This window comes from Lycorma delicatula, chromosome 9 (assembly GCF_047948215.1).
Source record: "Lycorma delicatula isolate Av1 chromosome 9, ASM4794821v1, whole genome shotgun sequence".
Classification (NCBI taxonomy): domain Eukaryota; kingdom Metazoa; phylum Arthropoda; class Insecta; order Hemiptera; family Fulgoridae; genus Lycorma; species Lycorma delicatula.
This window is the reverse complement of record NC_134463.1, coordinates 49,262,151-49,287,418: the sequence shown is the minus strand read 5'-3', so window position 1 is coordinate 49,287,418 and position 25,268 is coordinate 49,262,151. Positions and strand designations below refer to the sequence as shown.

General features: G+C 31.9%; 1 pseudogene; it reads left to right on the top strand.

Annotated features, from left to right (window-relative positions):
* The first annotated feature begins 6,351 nt into the window (after nt 1-6,351).
* The window catches only part of LOC142330654 (NADH-ubiquinone oxidoreductase chain 4-like), a 37,806-nt pseudogene continuing 18,889 nt past the window's right edge, over nt 6,352-25,268 (top strand).

The following is a 25,268-nucleotide window of genomic DNA, read 5'->3' as shown; positions in this document are numbered from 1 at the left end:
ATTATGTTAGTATCTAAAAAGTTTATTTATAAATAAATCCATGAGGTGAAACTCAATTCGCAGAGAATAAGTATCAATGTATAACAGGTTTCTGCTTATAAAAAAATTAATTCTTATAACATCAACATGCACTCAGTGGCTGGCTCACTGAACAGTCTGTTTAAAACACTTCTTATTTTTAACATTAACCATAAATTTAAGGAATATACGTTAAATGATATTAAGAGAAACAAAATTAATTTATATATCAAAACACATTCTTTATATTATACATGTTTTATAACAGTATTATGGTAAATTTATTATACTACATTATTCTCGTCACTCCACCAGTTTTATTCGAAATATATGTACAATATTTATCTTTATTACTAAGCAGTTGGTTTAGAGTTTAGCATATTAGTAACATCCAAGCTATGTCCACAACAAATGTGTATAACTCCGTTTCTTATTTCAAATAAGCTATAATTCAATTAAAACTGACCATTAGAATGACATATAGACATTTAAACAATCACGCGGCTCTTGTATTAATTTGTGAATATAGCTTACTAATCGGCTTAATTAGAGACAATTTTATAATTCAAGAAAACAATTACAAAATAAAAATAAATTGTTTCATTCCCGTGTACCTAGAGGGCTCGCAACCTCGCACTCTTTGTTATCCGTATGATTTAGAGAATAGTGGTAATAAATAACAATTAAAGTGTTCAGGCTTTATAAAAACCTGAAAAAACTAAATTTTTAACACAATAATACTAGCTATGGTAACCAAAGTACACACAACTTTGACTACAAAAAATTCTAAACTTATTTCTTTGCCAAGGAGCAAAAAATATAATAATGAAATAAGAGGAGTAATCTTTTTTTTCCATTAATGAATATCTTTCAGTTACAACTTTGCCATCCTTAAAGGTGAATAAATAATGAATATTTTTATTATTAATAAACCTTATTCTTCTTTTTATGGTACTAAGATATAGATATCGATTTATTTAACATAAATTTTATTCGAATATTTTTGTATATTATTGATTCAATTGATTCGAATCATTCCTTTCAAACCCCCACAATTCACTGTTCATTAATTTAATTCATTAAAGTTTGTGTATCAACCGGCAAATCTTCACATGCGTAACACTTTGGTAGGGATTGATCGAGTAGTTTTATTGTTTATTTCGAACAAATAAAAACCCTCAATTAAAAAACCCTCAAACCCTCAAATAAAAACCCTGGCAATTTCTACTAGAGAAATACCGCCATGGCTCTTGCCAGCGGTTAATACAAGTTTGGATCTGTCTCAAGGAGAAATAAAAAAGAAACCAGCAGTGATCATCCAGCAGGAATTTTTGGCAACTGTCAGTAGTTACGAAGAACATATTAGAATTTATACTGACGGTTCTAAAACCGAACATGGTGTTGGAAGCTCGATATATGTAAATGAAGAAGCCCACTTTTGGAGACTGCCAGATGTGGCCAGTGTCTACACGGCAGAACTCACTGCAATTCAGCAAGATCTTCGCTACACTGAACACTATTGCGAAGAGAGAGTGCTAATATATTCCGATTCATTAAGTGCACTCGTCGCAATTCGGAACAAGAATATTAAGGATGTCCTAATTGCAAACATCCTGTCCATTTTATACGTACTAAAACAACGAGGACAGCGATGCGTATTTGTATGGACTCCGGGGCATGCTGGTATTACAGGTAATGAAATCGCAGACGAAGCTGCCAGAAAGGCAACAGTCTGCGATGATTTGGATGCATTTTCTGTAAGAGTGCCAGATGTTAAAAACCGTCTAACAAACATAGTAAGAAGCAAGTGGAACGCTGAATGGAGGAGTTTAAATACAAAATTAAACTCAGTTAAAACTTCTCCTTATAAATGGAAAAGCGACTTTAAGTTGACTCGCCGTGAACAAGTAGCGGTGACCAGACTTAGAATCGGTCACACGCGATTAACAAATTTATATTTGTTAACCGGCGAAGTGAGACCAATGTGCGGTGTTTGTAATAAAACGCTGACAATTAAGCATCTAATAGAAGAGTATACTATATATGAGGACCTCAGAAAGAGGTTACGTCTTACAAATAATATTAGTGCTGATCTGGATAATGGAAATTAAGAAAATATAGTTGCATTTCTACACGCCAGTGGACTTCTTAAAAGTCTATAAAATGAAAGTTTAAAGCTGTGGTAAAAGATACTCTAAGCGGTAGTTTATATATATATATATATATATAAACTGCTTGTGCCGATAGTACGCCTTCCGGCGCAGGCCATACATTTTTAAAACAGTTTTCCAATTCAACAGAATATTTTAAATATTGTGGATACTGAATATATTAGATCGCTGCCGGTTTTGAATGACAGTCGACGAAATACGGTTCTCAAGGGTCTGTTATTTATACCTAGTACTGTTGAGTTTAGCACTTACGAATGGCATGGTTAAAGTCGTTCACAAGAACTAACTCATGAAAATAAACAAGAACAAATCAAACGTAATTAATTGTAGTAGAAATGAAGTATATTGACGACTGAATATAAAAATATGATGTAAATACCACATGACATCCTTATAAGACTATTAAATTACATGTACGCATTTTTTTTAAAAGGTAAAGTACATTTCATTAATAAATTCAGATAATTTTTCATGTGTTTTTTTTTTATTGTTGACTTGTATCGTAATTTTTTTTTACACAGTGATTAACAGTGTTAACTCAATATATTTAAATTAAAAAAAAGGAGGTGAATTCCTTTTCACACCGATATGCCTTGTAAGATCCAAATATTTAAATTTTATTTGGCTATAACTCTGGAACCAATGAAAACTAAGTAAAAATTATGATATATCATTGAAAAGCTCTCAATGAGGGCTTATTACTGTAGTTAAGAAAAAGGCCAAAATCGAACTATTTTTGGATTTTGGACTCATTTGGATACTTTTAGTTGAATCGATTGCAATTAAAACGAGTGGTGCACAACTAGATTTTACAACAATCCCAAATCCAAAATTTCGACATTCTACGGCTAATCGTTTTTGAGTTATGCGAGATACGGGATAAGTAAAAACAGGACGAGACAAGACTATAAAGGTAGAAGAATTTTGTTATTTCGGAAGTAGAATTACTAAAGATAAACGAAGCAAGAGCGATGTAAAATGCCGTATACCACAGGCGGAACGGGCTTTCAGTCAGAAATATAATTTGCTTACATCAAAAATTATTTAAAAGTCAGGAACACATTTCTGAATGTATATGTTTGTAGCGTAGCTTTATATGGAAGTGAAACTTGAACGATCGGAGTACCTGAGAAGAAAAGATGTAAAGTATATCTTTTTTGATGTAAAATATTATTAACAAATACAATATAAATATTTATAACACATATTTAAATAAGTACGTTTATTTAATACCCTGTAGCAAGCAATTGTTGTTAATTCATAATTATAAACATGATTATGAAGTAAGAAAGCTGTTTTTTTAGTTTACAGAATAAACAGGCGAATTGTTATATGAAGAAAATAGTATTTAATAAATATAATTTTTTTACATTTTATTTATATTTGCCTTTTAATTTTTGTTTTTTTAACCTCCGCAACCACCGTAAAATATTATTTCCCAGAATGATGTACTTCAGATGACATATGATTACAATTAAATTTTGCTGCGGACTTGAATGTACAACCCAATTGACGTCAAGGGTAGAAATCTTCTGACAGTGCCAATGGCCGGGGCCGAAGGTGTTCCCGCATTCGCAGGCCATAAATGTTTTTACTATTTTATATAATAGTAATACACTATCTATAAATTTTATTGATACTGAGAATATTAAACAGGATTAAATAGGATTAGGATATAGGAACAGGATTAAATACCAATTGACATAAACACAAACGAGATTGAAGAATTTCAAGCGATTCATATCGTTTCATATTGGTAGTAGTTAAACATGATATTATTTTGCACCTGGAGACACCAGAGAGTAAATAGGTGCAGTTGGAAGTGCGGTATAAAAAGAAAAAACATTTTATTAGCATTAAAATTCACGGAAAGTAAGTTTGTTGACGGTTCTCGTGTTATGGTTCTCATAATCTACCTACAAATGTCAAAACGATAACCAGGGAAATATAACAATTCACTACGGATCGTCGTCTTCAGGACTTTAGCCAGGCTAAACGTCAATATGTTCCCAAAAAGGAAACCGACCTTTAACATGAATATGCCCTTCATACACGTCTAGGTTTGCTGCAGAACGTCATGACCGACGAAAGCTTCTAATCGCATTCACATCCGTCATATTCACGGGTTTAATTCCCTGCCATTACTTTCACTTTATAACGCTGAAAATAAATATATGTGTATTTACATACTGAAATTTTTAGTAATCTTTGCCAATCCTTACTCACAAGAGGATAAGGTGTCGGTGGCTTATTTACTCAAAATTTTGAGATTATACCCGAATTTATTAATCTGTAAATATTTTTAATATATATACACATGTACCATATTTATATTTATTAAAACGTCGTTAATTATAGATTTTAAAATACACACCTACCATAACAACCAAGCTGTTTCTACAAGAAAATGTGTAAACCTCCATTTCCTGTTTGTGGACATCAGCATCGTTAGGTAAAAAATATTTCTTAATATCATATTGGAATATATTATCATTGACAACAAGTAATATTTAGTTATTTACAAAAGGTTATTTTATTTAGGAAATAACTAAATATTAAATTGAATATTAATTAAATTTAATAAATTTAATTTAGTATAAGTAATAATTACTAGACTAATATTTCAGAAATTTTTTTTTTCTAAATTATTTAATTTAATAAGTAAATTTTAAATTGAATTTTTTGTGCTTATGCGAATATGTTAGTTGTTAAAAAAACAGTTGTAAAATAAACAATTTTGAATTAGAAATTAATTTTTTAATAGTTTTATTAAAGAGAATTAAGATTACAAAAGAATTTATAAATAACAGGCTAAATGAGTGTTATTCATTATCGAACTTCAAAAAGGAACAAATCAAATTAAAGTATTATTGTTATATTTCTTTGTCTTCAGTCATTTGACTGGTTTGATGCAGCTCTCCAAGATTCCCTATATAGTGCCGCTCGTTTCATTTCAGTATACATCCTACATTCCTCCTTTTTTTTTTTTTGTTACAGATGAGTCTGAGAAATGCCATTTACGCACCCCCCCATAAATGGGGGAGTGTCGGACTCGCACGGGTTCGGCTAGATGTTATTAAGAGCCTATGTGTACCCGCATCCTACCGACTAAAATTCCTATCTCACTGTCTTCTCCTCCGAGATCGGTCCTGAGGTTTAAGCATTGCGCGGGCCCAGGAGGTACCTTTAGGATCCAGGGGTTCTCTGTGAATTTTACACTTCTTCCACTCTCCTGTTAATTCTTCTGTACAGAATTCTAGTTAAGATTTTTGATGCATGACTATCTAACCTATGCATGACTCTACCTCGCCTGACTCTACCTCGCCAAAATCTACCCCGCCTGAATCTAGTCGGCTTGACCCTACCCTGACAATTCCTAGCCTGATTCCAGCTGATTTACCTCGCCTTACCCTACCTGACTCCGGGAATTTTTTTCTTGACCATTTTCATCGTAATAGTAGTGGTAATGATAGTGGTGGTAATGGTTATGGTAGTGGTTGATTTGGTGATTGATGTTTTCGTGTTTGTTATACACATATCTAGTTCTTGGTAGTGGGATTGGTACGGATTTCTTGGGTGAAGTACTTGGTCTTTCGTTTAAAAATGGTGGTGGTGGTGGTGGTGGTGGTGGTGGTGGCGGCGGCGGTGGTGGTGGTGTTGTTGGAGGTTTGTCTGGTAAAATGTTTGGTCTTTGTCGTATTGGAGGTTTTTCTAGAAAAATGATTGGTCTTTTTCGTGTTGGAGGTTTGGGTGCTGCTAAAATGCTTGGTCTTTCTGGTGGTTGTGGTGGTATTGGTGGTAGTGGTGGTAGTGGTGGGAATGGTGATGGTATTGGTGAAGATAAATCTGACATTAAAATTTCTTTAGTCAATATTCGAAATGGATTATTTGTGTTATCCATTTGAATAACTGGCTGTTGTAACGTTCCCTGCAACGACTGCTGCGCCTTCATGACTTCCTGTTGAGACATCACCGATGTACTACGATGTGTTGTAATCTCCTGTGACTGTTTTATTTGTAAAACTGAAGATGTATCCTTAGAATAAAGGACTACCATTGATGTACAAGTTTTACTTTTTATTAATGTTGCTTTTGGCTGAAAAAGGAAAAAATTATAAAAAAAATTTCTAAAAAAAACAACTTATACTTCCTTATAATAAACATGTCATCAGTATTAAATCTTCTAGTTACCCGAGGTATAATTACGCCATTGACTTCTACACAATTCCATTGACTTCTGAATTAAATTCAATTATTAAATCTAACTTTATATCACAATTTTTTGTAATGCATAATGTGTGTATAAATAGTATAGTGAAATTTGTTGAGTAAATATAATTATATTATTCAGTATAGTTGGTGGCAGTATGAAAAATAGATCACCAATACTTGCTGAATGAAAGGAATATTATATTGGACATATATGCATTACTATAATACCAATATTAAAACTATGTATACGGTATGATTCATAAGGAATGAAAAAACTTTCAACACATGTTTTACTGGTGAAAATAAAGAAGAAAGTTCGTATAAACAGAGGTTCGTAAACGGATCCTTCTCGAAATAGGTTTCAGAATTTTATTTTCAGCAGTTTTCAAAAAATCTGCAGTAAAAATTAAAAGGCTGGTGTCGCCAAACATAAAATAGTGTTTGGCGACACCAGCCAAAAGTAAAATAAATTTGTTTAAATAAATAAATAAAATTTTTAACAAAACATGTACAGATTAATTCTGATTAAAATGTTTGAATTAAGTCCACAGAAACTAATCGCCCATTTTTATTTTATTTTACCCCTGAGTTGGAAAAATATAATGCTAATATTGAAGGTATTAAAAATATGAAAAGTCATGGCTCTAAATGTGAGTTGTGAAATGGAATTGGAAGGTGACTACGTGTAAAAATAAAGCTGTTAAACATTTTTTTAAAATCTTGTTTTTCTTTCAGGCCGTGAATCTTCAGAACGCCCTTCATAGTTACTGATCCTTATGTATTTAGTAATATATTGAATGTGTTAGATATACGGCTTTGAAGTAATCTTCCATAATTACGTTTTAGTGTAAATAAATTCATCATTGTTAAAAATAAAAAATATTTAATAATCGCTTTATTATAAAGTACCAATATATTATTATAATTACCAGAAAATAATTTAAAGAATTACTTAATCTTACGCTTAATTTAGAAGAGCCAAGAGGTTTTCCTTGATTTTACTGATAATAGTAGAATATTACAACGTAATTGAATCTTCATGAAGTCTGATGCTGAAGCTAACGTCATAACCCAGGAAAGAGAGGAATATTTTCTCCCTGGTTTTTTTCTCTGTCATTGAAACACCCCTTAACAACCAGTCCAGCAATCAAGCATCATTCGGTCACCTCAGGCAGCAGGCTGCCCTCCCTGTCTAGCCACCTACAGAGACATCCCACCGAGGTCTCCGGTGTCACGCCGACTTCATCCCTGGTCACGGATATCAGTATGTCCAACCCTAAACACGTCTACTAAATCCCACATATCCAATTCCAAGAATTTAAAAAGATTATTTATAAAATATCATCTTTTATAAACACAAAATCTGATGTTTTTCTTACGATACTGCTGATGTTCATTAAACTATTAAATTTCTATGATCAACAGAGTTAAGTTTTATTTGTACAGTAGAATACAAATATATTTCAGTGATTCTCAGTAGTTTACATTAAAAAAAAAACCAATCGGAAACAGTTTCAATTTTTATTATCCGAAGTAAATCCGGTCGGGATGTTATTTGCTCTTTACAGCGTTATTCATTTTCATAGAATTAGTTGGTGACACTGATGGAAAATTCGTATGGTGATGCCCTCATTTGATTTTCTATATCCTTCTTTAACAACAAACATTTAACAGATGTCTTATTTTCTCCTAACTATTTTTCCCGTTATGGCTGTTTCAATACCATAAATATTACAACCTACATAAATATTTCGAAAAGTTTTCTTCTTTTATATCAGTTATATAATTTCCTTTTTAATTTCATCACGGAATCGGCTTCCACTCCTGTAATAGTACGAGGGTTTTTCTCAAGGTCCGATCAGTCACGAAATTAAAACCACAGTTGAAATAAAAAATTTTTTGTTTGTAACAAGTACTTACATAGTTACGCTATTTCTCTACATAGTCGCCACTCCGATTTAGACATTTGTCGTAGCGTGGTCTCAACTTCCAAGTTTCTCAACTTCCATGTTTCTACGCTGGTCTGCAGCTCGATGTCTGTGACAAAACGTTGTCCTCCTAGCCAGCGTTTCATGTGAGCAAAGAGGTGAAAATCGGATGGAGCCAAGTCCGAGCTGTATGTTTGGTGATCAAACACTTCCCAACGAAAACGCTGCATACGCTTCTTTGTTACAGCTGCAGTGGGCAGCCGAGCATTGTCATGGAGAAAGACAATGCCTGATGACAACATTCCTCTCCGCTTATTCTGAATTGCCCTTAGTAGATGTTGAAGAGTCACACAGTATGAGGCTGCAGTGATGGTCGTGCCACGTTCGATGAATTGCACCAAGAGAACTCCATTCCGGTCCAAGAACACAGAAGCCATATACTTTATGTTGGAGAAGGTTCGCTTGAAATTCTTTGGTTTACTGGGAGAATGAGAATGCATCCACTGTTTGGATTGTTCTTTTGTTTCTTCAGTTTCGAAATGGACCCACGTCTCCATCCCCCGTGACAATTTTGTTCAAAAAATGTTCTCCTTCATTGTGGTAGCGCTGAAGAAACGTCAGAGAGGCGTCCATTCTCATTGTTTTGTGATGGGCGGACAGCATCTTCCGAACCCATCTCGCACACAGTTTGCGGTACTGAAGTCTCTCACTCACAACGGTGTAGAGAGCTGAACTTGAAATTTCAGGAAACGAATCACTCAATACAGAAATTGTGAACCGACGATTTTCTCGAGTTGCCTCATCCACTCGCTCAACGAGATCATCGGTTGACAGTCGTTTCCTTCCCTGACCGCCTGCATCATGAACATCTGTATGTCCTGATTTAAAGTTCCTGCACCATTGTCGCACTTTGCTGTCACTCATTTAAGTTTCACCGTACACATTACTTATTCGCGATGAATTTCAGCTGCATTACACCCCTCAGCCTGAAGAAATCGAATTACCGCACGCACTTCACACTTGGCGGGAGATGTTATTGTTGTAATGTTTCCATGCTAGCTGCGTGTTCAGAACTAAACGAGGTGACGTAGCGTGATTGAAGGGCATACTAGAGACGCTGCGCAACACTTATGTGCAAATGTTCGTCCGATTTTTAAGCGGGTTTTTATTTATCGTCCGACCGGACCTTGAAAAAAAATAACCCTCGTATATTCCACTGTTTAATATTGAACTCTTCATTAATTTCCTTTCTATCGTCTAAGATCGTTATAAATTAAATACCAAAATAAAATTCAGCTTTTTTTTAAATTTCATTTACGGGAAACACCCATTATTATTTTACACATAATGTAATAAGTAATTCAAAAAAATAAATACATAAAAAAAAGTAATTATATAATCGTAACATACTACTGGCTTATTCCCTTACTGCTCAAGCAGCAATGAAGTTAGCTGGATTTACTTCTACAACCATACTCAGAATTTAATAAAACCATTTATCGATGTATTCAATGTATCGAAAAGGTTATATACAAAGGATTCTTGAAAAAAAAAATAATTGATAAATTTCAATCATTTTTTTACTGATTTCAAATATTTTAAAAGATTTTCTGTTTTAACAACATCATCCAAAACTATATCAGTTACGTATGCTAGTTTCCACTTATGATGTAAGACTGCATAAGAGAAGAATAAAAAAAGAATACTTACTGGTTGTTTTAGATTAAGGTGAAATCTGCACAGGTGTCGTTGTTTCTGTAATTTAATTGAACTATTTTTTATGTCTTCTGATCGTTTTATTAATTCTTGTAGTTTTTTTTTTAACTCTTTGCGTTTTTTAATGTATATGTCCAAATTGCTACTATCCGCACTCAACGTAGTAGTCGCTGGAAAAAAAATAAAAAGATATTAATTAAAAAAAAAAAAAACAAGTAAAAGAATGTCCAAAAAATATTATAGTTATTAAAATATAATATGAGTGGTTAAAAGATTAGCTAGTAAAATTAATTACCAAAAATAAAAAAATTAACTTTTTTTCGTAGATTATTACTTGGGGTATCTATATATTTTTTTTAGAATTCTTATATATATATATATATATATATATTTCTATTTTAAAATGCACACAAGAAGAGTCAACATATTAACATTACAGTAGCATTTACCCGATATTCATTTTCATTTTCAATCTTATAATTAAAATAATTAAAGATTGCAAAGTTGAGTGGATAACACTCCGGCTCTACTCGTGAAAGCAGAATCTGCAGTTGCATAAATAGAAAATGACTTCTACATCAAAACTGTACATAGAAACTTGAATAAAATACTTACTATTCGACTGCAACATTTCTGCAAAAATCACGCTACCGGACTTTTCCTTTTGTGTTTTTTCCTTTTGTTTAACGATTTGATATTTTTCTGTTGGTATCACTGTGAAATAAAAACAAATATAAAAATATCATGGTAGAAAAAAATGAACAAATACTAATGATAAATACGTAAACAGAATCAAAGAAAATGTTACAAAGGAGAAATAGTATTACTGTATGCCAAATTTGAATTCAGTCAAAATCACCATTTAACATTGTATTCACGTTATTCCGGCAAGATAATATAACTTAATAAAATGTATGTTAGTAAATAGTTGCTTTCGGCTAACCCCAGAATTTTGTGAAAATTGTAAAAATACTAATAAAAAAAAATTAAATTAATTTATTCCAAAACACTTTAGAATAGTAAATATCTGTTTTTATATATTTTTCGTTTAGCCGATAAATTCTTCCGGTTTAATTTACCGGTAAGTATGTTAACTCTTAAACACAATTATGAAGTTTATATAAACATTCAGTTTGTCGTTTATGAGTATATACGAGAGCGGTCCAGAAAGTAACTTCCATTTGTGCCTATCGTGGTGATGGGGTGGGGATACGTTTCTACACTCATGAAGCTGTCGTAGCGTGCGGACTGTGATTTTTGTAGTTTGTTCGTTGTGAATTACTGAAATGTGCGCTTTAATAGAAAATCCCGTCAGTTGTGAGGTGCGTTCAGTTATTAGGTTTTTACTGGCAAAAAACCTCCAACCAGTTGAAATTCATCGGTAACTTTGTGAGGTGTACGGAAATGGAATAATGAGTGAAAGTGGAATGAAGCAGTGGTGCAGTTAGTTTAAAAATGGCTGCACCATTGTTCATGATGAGGACAGCAGTAATCGGTCTAGCCTTTTGACTGATGAAATGATGATGAATCAACGATAAAATTGGTGAAAATCGCCGCATTACGATTACGGAACCCTCGTTTCATTTCACGAATTTTACTGCGTGAAATTGTAAATTCTTGGAAACTTTACTATATATAATGGTATTTTAATTTTTTAAATTTAGTTATTTTGATAATTTTAATTTACTTACGTAACCTGTACAACTGATTTATCAAATACGATGTTCGCGATGTGAATTTTGGTTGTTTTGTTGAATCTTTTTTGTGCATCTTTATTTGTGTTTGATTTGCAAACACTTTAAAAATTTTGTAAGGTGTTCAAAATGTTGTGTCTACGAAATAATGTAACTGTATAATATAAATTTTAAAATTAAAAAGTTTCGTTCCTTAACAACGGTTTATTTTTATATTATTATTTTTATATTTGAATAATTTTTATTTCATTTAATTATGTTTCTTTTTCAAAATATTGTTTTAAAGTTATACTATACAATGCAGAAAATTTTGTTACTAAACTTTCGTCTCATTATTTATAGTAAATCATTTTCTTTCTCTTGTTGCTCCAAAAGTAGTCATTTCATAAAATTTGGGCATCAATCTAACTTTCATTGGATGGTCTCCAGTTCAGCATCTTTTCTGTTACATGTACTTATACTTCTGTGTAAATTTAATATACTATTCTATTATGTGAAAGTTCTTGGGTTTCATCTCTGTAATCGCATCATATTTAAACTTGCCATTATTAATTAGGTTACCAGTGTATAACAAAACAACCATTTCCATTACTCTCAACCTATCATAATAATTTCCATAATTCCAATAAATACATGTTTTCATTTTGTTTTTATCTTACTTTAAAACTTTACTTGTAGTAAACCCTGATGACTACGACATTCCAATCTTTATTAACCGAGTATGTATCATTTATAAATCTTTCCTCTGCTTGTACATATTTTTCGCTGATAGTATGATTTCTCATAAAATTGCTACATCTTCAATAGAGAAACATTATTATAGGCCTTACGCATGTCAATAAACCATAAGTGGGACTCTTGGTATGGCCCACTCTTGGTGTGTAGCATCCACAGTTTTTTCAAAAAACAGTGGCGCCAATTATTCGTCGCCTTTGAACCGCACACTGTACGCCTGTATTCGTGGGTGGAAGGGGGAAGCAAAGAAAATAAGCTTGTTTTTAGAAACCCAGGTCCGGTAATTCTGACGAATAACATATCCACCAAGGGGAAAGCCAGAAAAATTAGCCGTGCTATATGTTAACGTTTTAAAAATTTCACTAAAATTGATTTTAAACAAAAAAAGACTAAATTAAAAGACATCTTGTCGATTTTCACTTCTCAACGGGAAACATTCGGGTAAAATTAATTTTTAAGAAAATATTCCCTTATCAGTGATAATAAATTTTAAAAGAAAACATATTAAAATGGTTTTAAAACTACAAAGATACAACTACCATTCAAAATAAACAAATCTGTAATTTTCTAGGAAGGGATATACGTGTTTGGCTCATTTTTTTCAAGAAATAGAAGGCTTATTTAAAAAAAAGTAAAATCTATAAAATATTAGGATTTTAACGCTTTAAATGCATTGGTTAACTAGCGAAGATGGATTTAAATTTAAAATAAATTTAGACAGATATTTAAAAATTAACAAACATTTTTTTTTTTAATTAAAAAAAAGTTAATCTAGAACTGCTCTGTTTAGATGACGGTTATTTGTTAAGGAATTCATAATTAAAACTAGAAAGGCAAAAATTAATGGTTTCATTATGATATGAATAATCACACACACACACAGAGATAGAGAGTAAGAGAGAGTGAGAGAGAGAGAGAGAGAGAGAGAGAGAGAGCCGAATCTTCGTATACAAAGGTATACTTAGATTTGCTACAAAAATTTGCACATTAAAACGCTTAATTTGTTGTTTACTTGATTACTTTCTTATCGAGGCGATACTATAGTTGAAGATGATGATGGTTGCTGGAGAATGGAATAATTAATGATGTAGTCACTAATAATTTAATCAAAAGGGATAAGATTTCAGAGCTATTTTATTTTATTTACATGACATCGTAATTGTATTATATTCGTATTTATAGAAATAAAGATATTTTTTTCTTTTCAAGTTACTTTTATTCAACTCATTTTTTGTAACCAAAATTTAGTATACATATGTAACTTTTGTTTAGTTTTATCTATTGGTTTATCCGAATAAAGATTTAAATTTTTTATTACGTCCTAATTCAAATTTCATAAAATAAAACTACCCTTGCATTTGGGTTAAGTGACCAGTTTCTGGCTCACCTTTTATTCGCCCAGGGGAAATCATGTAGTATCTTGTGGGGAAAAAAGGTAGCAATAATATAAGGAAAGAGTTTCCCTAACTTTCAAAGATAATAGAAATTTCTATATCTTTTTCACCTACGTAAGCTAACTAACCAGTAAAAGAAGCAACTGCGACAGTACTTTTATTTATTTATTATTTACACATTCGTTAAAGACAACGTACAAAGAACTTTAATAATTTCAGAAAAAATTCACTCCCAAAATATTAAATTATACTAAAAATTTAACTAAAAAAAATTAATTCCAATATAAACTTAATCGTTTACTTCAGTTACTGACTGATCTTAGATAAGTAAGAACGTCTGACACTATAAATAAATGATTCTTATCCCACTCCATTGATAAAGAGAAAATAAACTTCCAGTAGTGAGGGTAAATGAAATTGGCTCATTAATAGTTAGAACTAGGCGCAGGGTCTTCAATCTGCGGTTAGGTTTCTAGCTTAGTTCCTGAGGGTGTCGTGGTAGCTGCAGGTGTCCGTTGTCTTCTTCTGAAGGCATAAACCTAAAACTACTATCTCGGGGTGAATTTACCGATGCAGATCTCCCTCGGTGCATCCTCATCGCTGGCATCTCAGCGGGGCCTGAACTGAACGCTGTGGTATGTGATCAGTTTGAGGGCGAGAAGATGTCCTCCGTTAAAGCCACTACTGGCTTGAAATGGAGGGGTTGGTGTAGCGACCGGACACGCTACGAGGCGGGATCTTCTCCCCTCGGGGGGATGGGGAATCGAGATGAATAAAATCATCGTATTTTTGACTGGTTAATATTATTAGCTAAATCCCTTTCTTTAATTAATGATATTAAATAAATGAATTAATCGGACCTTGAAAAAAAAATAACCCTCGTAAATAATCTATATAAATAAAAATGTAAATATTTGTTTGTTCAAAATCTTAAATTTCCTAAAGTTCTTCACCGATTGCTTTGAAATTTTGACACAATGTTGCATTCAAATACTGGCGTGTTTTTGTATACCTACTATTAAAATATTTAAGACGTCACACCTGTGACAAGTAAAATCATGCTTTTTTTTAAAAACAGAGCTATATGTTGTACGTAAAATTAACACACGCTATACTAAATATTTTGACTCAATTTCAATGTTTATGATATGTGTGCCCGCTATAGACTAAAAAACTACTGGACCGATTTATGTGCGGGGAAAAGGGAAAAATCCGAAAAGGTATAACTGCAAGAAGAGTAAATGGAAAAAAGAACAAAGGAGAATAAGGGAAAATAATATGGAAAGGGAAAGGTGAAAAAGAAAACTGGAATGGTGAAACAGAGTAGGAGGAAAGGGAAATTAGGGAAACAGAAATGAGGGAAGTAAAAAGAATGCGGAAGGGAAAGGGAATATGGTGAAAATGAAAATGGGAAAAGGGAGAAAGAGTGAAAGGGAAAGGTTAAATTGTTTGGAGTTGTATAATGTTCATTTTGTCCATGTTTTATCAAACTTTCAATTGTGTTCATTTAATCTGTATATATACTCAAATCTAGCAATAGCGAAGCATTGTCGGGTTTGCTAGGAATTGTAATAAATAAATAAAAATACAATACAAATATGGCTTTGCATATATGTTGACTTAGATGATATGAGTCTGTTGAGTAATGTGTGGATCATACTTATGCAGTCAGAAATCTAGTAGCATGTTTACGAGAGGTTGAGTGGTTTGATGTGTTACAAATGAAAGTGTATGTAATTTATAATTTTTTGTGTACCCAGAAAATAAGTGTTTAGTTTTACAATTAGTGAAGTAGATTTTTTACTTTACTTATATTCAGTCACACAGTCATTGGCGGCTCGCATATAAGCACTGTAGAACTGCAACACCTCTTATTTCCACTCTTATTATCGAAAACATTTAATATAATGAATCTTTTTTGTTTTAATTCTTTCTTTATACTTGTTCAATATATAATCCTTAAGCTTAATGTCAGTAGCCATCCCCCAGTTTATGATAAAAATACAAAAATATGGAAATGTGTGCTTCACAGTTCCAGCGGCGTAGTGTTTGACTCTTGTGCGCAAGCGTACATAAAAAATTCCGCGCGAAGCTTTGTTGGAGAGAGTGCACTGTCGCTCTCACAGTGCCGACCATGTCGTGCTAGTGGAAGGTAGTTTTTTTACTCTGCCTACGTATGGAACGTTCCTTGTTTGTTCACTTTTCTAGTTTAGCGTTATAAGGAATATGAAAATGAATTAGTTGTTTTTTAAGTAGTGATCAGAAGATGGTAAGGGCTCTATGATTGCCAAATCTGACCAGAAACACACCGGAAGGGCGAAACTGAAGGTAATTAGTAAAAATAATTACAGCTTGTTTCTGTGTACATAGAAATTTAAATTAAGCACCATTGGACTGTATTTTTAAGAGGATATTTTATGACTGTTATTACTAAACAAATTGTCTGTATTGACATTTTATTATTTATACGGTTAAACCGAATACGGTTTTTAAGCACGAACTTAAAAACCACATTCTTTCCATATTCTTGAATGTAATGTGTATCACAATCACGTGTAACATGTTTTTGAATGTGATTAATTGTAGAATTAGATCATTATCCTGCTTCCAACTATTTTATTTGATTAACTTCTTTTCGGTTTTTTATTTTTATTTTACAGAAAACTTTAACCATGGCCTTGAAAATTCCTAGAAAAATGTTTTCTGGAGCAGAACTAAATGTTTTCTGGAGCTAAGTTTAGCTTTGAACCGCCACTGCACACAGTTTAATTCCAGGTGCATTGTGTTAGCATGTAAATCGATCGTGTGTTAAAATACATGAAGTGAAATACAATCTGTTTTGAATACGTATCAATGTAAAACAAAATACCTCATATAAAGAAACACAAATTTTATAACACCCACATGCACTCAGTGAACAGTCTATGTAATTTCTTATTTGCAACATGAACATTATATTTATGGAACACGTGTTAAATGATTTAATTTTAGAATCATTTAACAAATTTTTTAAATTTGTAATTATAAGAAAAATTTCTTTAACTTTAACTTTAAATTTCTTTATGTGATTTGTAACAATTGGTACAATTTTATTATGTTAAATTTTTCTATTCATCGAAGCAGTTATGTAAATTCTCAAGTATTATGGTTTTCTAACAGAATTCTCTACAATAAAATTGGCTTACAATCCGGTATCCCTAATGTTAAACTGTTCATGTATTTATATACTATTTATTTTAGTACTGCTTTTATTAACTAAGCTATTGCCCATCTTTTACGAGTATTCACATATTTTAGAATAATAATTCATAATGATATTATATTAACAAGTGTATAAAAAAAATGTGTTAAATTCTTTGTTAAACCGAAAATATTATCAGGTTTCTTTCTCTTTTTTATGATTTTCCGTCAAATTAGAGCGATTTCAAATTTATGTAAAATTACATCTATTTCATTCTAAAATATGTCTGAAAAAAAATGTTTGAAAACAATCTGGATGTCAGCATCGTTTAGAGTAAAAATATTTCTTGAAATCCGTTGCACATTATACGTATGAAAAATAAAGACCTAGTTATATAATAAAGGTTATTAAATAATCTATAGCCAACTATTAATATTATGTTCAATACTAATTAGCTACTAAATTTTTATTGAGGAAATTTGTTTGATATTATGTTTTTATAGAATAAACAGAATTGTGGTATAAAAAAAAATTATTTTTACTTACCAAGTATTGCGTTATCAGTTATCATATCTATTACTAGGTACAATTCGGTACAAGGCAAACCAAGCGCTTAGAACAATAGATGAATGGATGGAGGATAACAAATTAGAAATAGCTCCTAATAAATCCTGTTGCCTGGTCCTCTCGGGTAGAAGACCATTAAGAAGTGTGAATCTAAATATCAGAGGACAGAGAATTGATGAAGTAAAAGAAACAAAATACTTGGGGGTACTTCTGGACAAAAGTTTAAGGTTCAGCAAGCATATTGATATGATTTGTGGGAGAGTTACTCCTGCTGTAAAGGGATTAAGAGGATTATTTCAAAACCACGGCACACCTAAAATGGTTATTCGAAGATTGATAACCGCGGCTATCACTTCGGGGGTACTGTATGCGGCTCCCATATGGGGGGTGGCAATGAACATACAGCGAAATAAAAAGAAGTTGAGAAGTGTCCATAGACTGGCATTGCTGCGTGTAGCTGCTAGTTACTGTACGGTATCGTATTACGCGCTGTGCGTACTGACCGGGGTCCTACCCATAGACCTTCAGATAAAAGCCAGAACCCTCAGACACAGCGGTATGTCGAAAGAAGAGATGGAAGGGATTATAGAACAAGAATGGCAAGAAGAGTGGGCAGGGTCCAGAGTGGGAGAATGGACCAGACGCCTAATCCCTAATATTAAAACCTGGAATAACAATAGACTCGGAGATGTCAATTTTTACATGACACAATTACTGACGGGGCACGGCTCTTTCGGTCAATATCTGTATAGGATCGGGAAGAGAGCCACCCCGCAGTGCATCTATTGTCCAGAGAACGCCGATGCCGAACATACGTTGTTCATATGTCCAAGATGGGCCGTTAACAGAGGTCAAATAGTAATTAATGGTCTTACACCAGAAAATCTCATAAACTGGTTGGGGTACAACAATGAGAACTGGGAATGGTTCCGCAGGTTCGCCGGGGAGGTCCTGCGGGCCAAAGAGGATGAAGACAGAAGAATGGGAGTATAAACAGTAGGGTAGGGCGGACAGTCACTCCATGGAGGGCCTGTACGCTTGGTGTGCGGGTACCTGAGAAGGGGGTGAACTCCAGGGGAGTTTGAGTTTGGGTTAAAATAAAAGACCAAGTCCCGGTCGGCGGGGTCGTCCCTGCGGGAGCCTAGGCTCTTTGTGGGGTCGGCGCTGTCGATTAGAGGCCAAAGACGTAAAGACCGAGTCCCGGTTCCCTGCTGAGGCGCTGGGGGACGGCATAGCCGGACCTTGGCTCTAAAGCGGGGGATTAGAGGCAGGCAATGTAAAACAAAAGATCCGAGACCGGGGAGGCCAACCTGCCGTGCCGGACGTATAGCCGGCGGGTGGGGGACGCCTCCTTTGAGAGTAAAAGGACACTCTCCCCGACTGAGTATACTTAATTGGATATCCGGTCGGGGAGAGTAGGGAAAAAAAAAAAAAGGTACAATTCGTTATACTTGCCTACTTCCAATCTATATAAAATATAACAAAAATGAATTTTAGTTATTATATTTAAATATTACTTTTTCAAGATATCTGCTCAGAAATTAAAATAATTGTTACTGTTTAACCCCAATTTTTATTTATTATTTATTTTTTATTTCACTTATCATACAATTTACGTCAATTATTGTGCATAATTTTGAAACTTCAAAAATATTACTTAATTACTTCAAAGTTAATAATGCCATCAGGTTCGTTTAAGATTCGTCCTTTGTAATACTGCCCGTTGATATACCGAAAAAGATGTTGTGAGAAGAATTACCGGATCAGAGTAGAACCGTGGAAAAATGTAAGAACGGATGAAAATTCTCACGATTCAAAACGGGTCCGGTCCTGCAGGTCAGAAGGATAAGGATATAAATACCCCAGGAAAGACGAGTTGAAATCAGTTCGGAATGGAATGGAATGGAATGCAAAGTTGGCGGGAGTTTGTTTCTCCCTACAGATCGCAGAACCTGGACAGAGTCCCTTGCTGCTGGATGATTCTAATCGGGTGTGTTTTTAAAAGGTTTATTTTAAATGACGGGTCTAATTTTTCAAGTTTTGTTTTGTTTATTATTTAGTATTTTAAGGATGGATTTAATTATTTAATTGCATTCGAAATCAGTTCTAAGCGAGGAGTTATTACGGAAGTTTGAAGCCAGAGTATCTGTTACGAGGATCAGGGAAAGAATGAATAATAGTAGGTGTGTACAGGTTCGAAGTGATGAAGGTGACGTCAGAAGCATTCCACTGGGCCAGTGATGAATGAAGGAAATTGTTTAGGGAGTTCCTGTAGACAATTAGTGAAAAGGAGAAAGTATTAAATTCATTTATTAACTATAGGGTAGTTTTATTGTGAAGGTATGCGCAGAGAACGGTATTGAATGACTTTATACTTGTCTTATTACATACCAGTCGTTCTGAACAGTCAGTGGAATTCTGGTTTTTATGATTCCCAACCTGTAAATAAATCCTGACTTTGTTTTAAATTTTATTTCGTTTGTAATCATTTTTTATTATTATTATCTGCATGATTATTTATTATTATTGTTTCTTGTTGGTGTAATCACTATTATTTTTATTGTCGATTATTACATTATTATTATTATTATAATATTAATTTTTATTATTGCTGAGTTGTATTATTTGATTTTTGTTCTATATAATTAAAGTATATACAGTAAGTATGTAAACATTAAGTTGTCACTCTCTCTCAGTATCCTGATCAAGCCGCGAACACAGAACATAATGTTATATGATTTTATTTAAAAGAAATATATACTTTTTGTAAGAAAACTTATTCTTAATGTTATACATGCTGTATAAAAATATTGTTAGCAAATTTATTCCGTTGCATTATTCTATTCACTCAATCAATTTTATTCGAAATATATATATATATATATATATATACCATATTTTTCTTTATTAATAAGCAGTTGGTTTTAGATTTGAAAACATCAATACACCCGTACCATAACACCCTGGCTGTGTCCGCAACAAAATGTGTAAAACTCCGTTTGTTTTCCAAGAAAACTGACCTTTACAGTGACATAAATAAATCATGCGGCTTGTATAAATTTTTGAATATGGCTTGTTTTCTATTATTACGGTTTCTATAATCGCATTGTTTATAACAAAATGGTGTCAAAAGGTTTTGCCTAATGTCGATCAGTTCTTATATTTTTACTATTTATTTTCTTTCTGTTTTATTAACTAAGATGAATCATATGTTTCATGAATATTCGCTTAAGATAGAGTAGCATTCATTATGATAATAAATTATCAAATTTATGATAATATGTTAAATTTCTTTTAAGACGATTTAATTGACTGGTTTCTCCACATTTCTTTGACTACGTGAAATTAGAACGATTTAAAGTTATGTAATAGTATAAGGTTTTTGGTCTGAAAATAAATCGCAAAAATTAGTAAAGAAAACATTGTAAATTAATAACTAATACTTTACCTATTGTGTAACTGTCCACTTTATTATAGAATTGGAGGATCGTATCTCACTTTCAAATGAAATAAGTTTAGATGCAGTGCAGAAAAAAATGTTTGTATGTAAATCATTGGAGGCTGAACAGGAAAAAGAAGAAGTTCATCTAGACAAAACACATATGTATTATTTTTTGTCGCACTGCTTTTACCCTTATATCTCAGGATTGACCCTTTAATATATTTATTTTTCTTATTTTAACATTTATTGAGAAAGGGAGTCCGACAAGGATGTTCCCTATCTCCGTTACTTTTTAATCTTTACATGGAACTAGCAGTTAATGAGGTTAAAGAACAATTTAGATTCGGAGTAACAGTACAAGGTGAAAAGATTAAGATGCTACGATTTGCTGATGATATAGTAATTCTAGCCGGGAGTAAAAAGGATTTAGAAGAAACAATGAACGGCATAGATGAAGTCCTACGCAAGAACTATCGCATGAAAATAAACAAGAACAAAACAAAAGTAACGAAATGTATTAGAAATAACAAAGATGGACCGCTGAATGTGAAAATAGGAGGAGAAAAGATTATGGAGGTAGAAGAATTTTGTTATTTGGGAAGTAGAATTACTAAAGATGGACGAAGCAGGAGCGATATAAAATGCCGAATAGCACAAGCTAAACGAGCCTTCAGTAAGAAATATAAGTTGTTTACATCAAAAATTAATTTAAATGTCAGGAAAAGATTTTTGAAAGTGTATGTTTGGAGTGTCGCTTTATATGGAAGTGAAACTTGGACAATCGAAGTATCTGAGAAGAAAAGGTTAGAAGCTTTTGAAATGTGGTGCTATAGGAGAATGTTAAAAATCAGATGGGTGGATAAACTGACAAATGAGGAGGTATTGCGGCAAATAGATGAAGAAAGAAGCATTTGGAAAAATATAGTTAAAAGAAGAGACAGACTTATAGGCCACATACTAAGGCATCCTGGAATAGTCGCTTTAATATTGGAAGGACAGGTAGAAGGAAAAAATTGTGTAGGCAGGCCACGTTTGGAATATGTAAAACAAATTGTTAGGGATGTAGGGTGTAGAGGGTATACTGAAATGAAACGACTAGCACTAGATAGGGAATCTTGGAGAGCTGCATCAAACCAGTCAAATGACTGAAGACAAAAAAAAAAAAAAAAAAAAAATTTATTGAAGGGGAAAACTGTACCTAAGAAAATTTGTTAAACTTAGCCTATTTAATGAATATTTTTAGAAAAGTTTTTCTTAAAATGTATTCCCCACCTTTAAAAATATATAATCTGATTTTTTTTTAATGTTTCATGAAGATAATAATCTTTTTAGGTTAAACTGTAGATGCGTGTATGAATACGAATGAGTTGATCTATACAAAATCATTAATCAGTTATACCCATCTGGATAAAATCTCCCTGAGATCAATAAAATTGTTAATTGAAAAAAAAAATTTACCATCTAGTTTTTAATTTATTATTTTTATTTTCATTCTATTTTTTTCTGTTTAAAATCTGCAGTTTTTTCCAACTATTTTTTGTCGTGATTACGAAGAATTTTTGTTTAAAAAACTGTATTAAAATAAAAAAATTATTATCTTTGATAACTAATGAAAAAAGTTTTATTAAGTTTACAGAAAAAAAGTATAAATAAATTTACTTTCTTAATATTTATGCTTTACTATGAATGAATAATTTATCGTTGAATAGCCTGTATTAAAAAACAACAAAAAAACGTGTGAATAAAAAAATGCATAACAAAGAGTCAAAATATTACATTTTTTCTTGAATGAAAAATATGTTTGGAAAAAATCTTTTGTCTTTACATTTTATTGGAAATCTTGTACTAAAGTAGATTTAACCTATAAATTCATTGGCCTTCCATTTTTTACATTACAAAAAAATGAAGGAGAGAAAATAGAAATATTAGATGTTACTTAAGAAAATCACTTTTAAAGAAAAAATTATCAATAAGACTGTAATAAAGATGATGAAAAAGAAAATTATTATACAAAGAAATTTTATCAAAAAGAAGAAATTTAATAATATTAGATTAGTCCAACTCTGGGTGTTGTGCCTAAGCTCTACGAAGTAGTAATGAAATGAAAGGTTCGTTGAAATGTAATATTGAATTTAAAAATGCACGAAGGCAATACTGGTACAAGAAGAGTCAAAGAGAGATTTTCATTATAAAATACGTACTGTTTGTAAAAGTAAAAACTGCTTTTAAAAAGGAGAAAGAGTGGTTCTCATTTTTGGTCTGATATGGATTTGCCGTAGTTCATGTTTACAATACTCCTCTCTTTTCAGTGTTTCTTAGCTGTAAGATCTAGGTCAAGGAGGTTAAAAAAACATTTTTCTGTGATGTCAAACAGTCTAAATCTTTCTTCTGTTTTTAATATATACATAATTTTTTACACCATCAATGAAATTTTCTCACGATGAAATGAAACTTTTTATCAACTGACCTGTAATTATTTAGCTATTACTCTTTCATCATATAAATATTTAAACAAAAAAAGTACTTTAAAAATTCTATTACATAATGAACGAGTTATATGGTGGTTTAATGCTGTTTTTGAATACCGACTTCAGTAGACTGGTCTAAAAAACAGAGTTGTATCTACTAAACCATAAATACCAGACGTAAATCAGTTTTCAGAATGAATTATTAATGGTCATCTAGCTAAAAATCGCAAAGAAGAAGGGAGGAAGGAAGGTGGAATTGACCATAAAACGGAAATATGTGTAAAGAAATACGAATATCTACTACTATTGACTGCAAAAAAAGAATAAAAAAACTCGTTAAAATTAATGCTTTGTGGCTTTCTCTGAACTAGGAGTTAATCCCGTCAATAATTTCTACAAATATTAAATATTTTTACTTAGTATCAAATATATACAATAGAACACGTTTTTTTCTCTTCAGAGAAAAAAACTAAATTCCTGAAGGATAACCCTCACCAATCCCAAAAATTATGACCAAGAATCCTGTAACCTATAAAGTTATATAGGTTATAACAGAGATCTAAAAGATATTTTCCTGCACATCAATTATATTCTTAATTTAAACTATATATTTTATTTATACAAATATTTATGGTGTTTTATTTAAGAATGAAAAATATGTTAAAGGAGTTGCAGGATATTTAAATTGATTTTTTCAAAATATATTTTTTTTATCTTTGGTTAGAGTTTTCCTTGACAGTTATGTTTTCTGTAAAAATATAGGCATCTCTCCTACACTGAGTTGAAAACAGAGAAAATAATTATTAAAATAAATATTGAAAATGTATATAATAACAGTTATAGATGTAGTACAGGTTTTGCCAGAAGATTCCCATGATATAATGTTATAAAATTAATTGAGGAAGTTATGAACAATGTCTAGTACGGGAAGTACAAAACTTATTTGAATATTAAGTCCCAAGAAATTTATGATTGGGATATTATACAGATTTGTATATGTGCGGGTAAGAATATTCTGAAAAGTTTGAAATAATATTTTTATTTTTCATTTTTTTTAATTCTCTTTTAAATAAAATAAAAGTCCGCAATATTAGTTTTCTTTCAAATTAGTTTAATCTCTCCAAATTTTAAACATTTCTCGTCAATTTTATTTCAATTAGGCATTTCTGGTACCGATTAGCAATACTATAGTGTTGCTAAGTAAAGTTATTACTAAAGTAAGTTATTACTCACTTATTCAATTTCTTATTTGATCACCAAACATTCAAACCCACTGTTTGTCCAACTTACCTTTAGCTTTTTTTTTTAAAATATCAGTAATTTTATGTATAGAAAAAATCTGATGTGGGCACACATGACTTCCTTGTACGCCTATTAAATTAGATACACATTTTTTTAAATGAAAAGTACACAAAATTTTATTTCGTTAATAACTTCTGATAATTTTTCTTGTTTTTTTATTGTTATTAATAGAATTATTATTTATAGTAATTTTTTTTACATGCGGAGATTAATAATTATTAATAAATAAAGATATTTAAATTAAAAAAAAGGAGATTCGAACCGATGTGCCTTCCCCTTGGAAGATCCAAATATTTCATTAATTCAAATTTTATTTGGATATAATTCTGGAACCAATGAAAATAAGTACCACTTATGATATATTGAAAAGCTCTCAGTCAGGGCTTATTACTGTTGTTAAAAAAAAGTCATAATCCAAATATTTTGTATTTTGGGCTTTT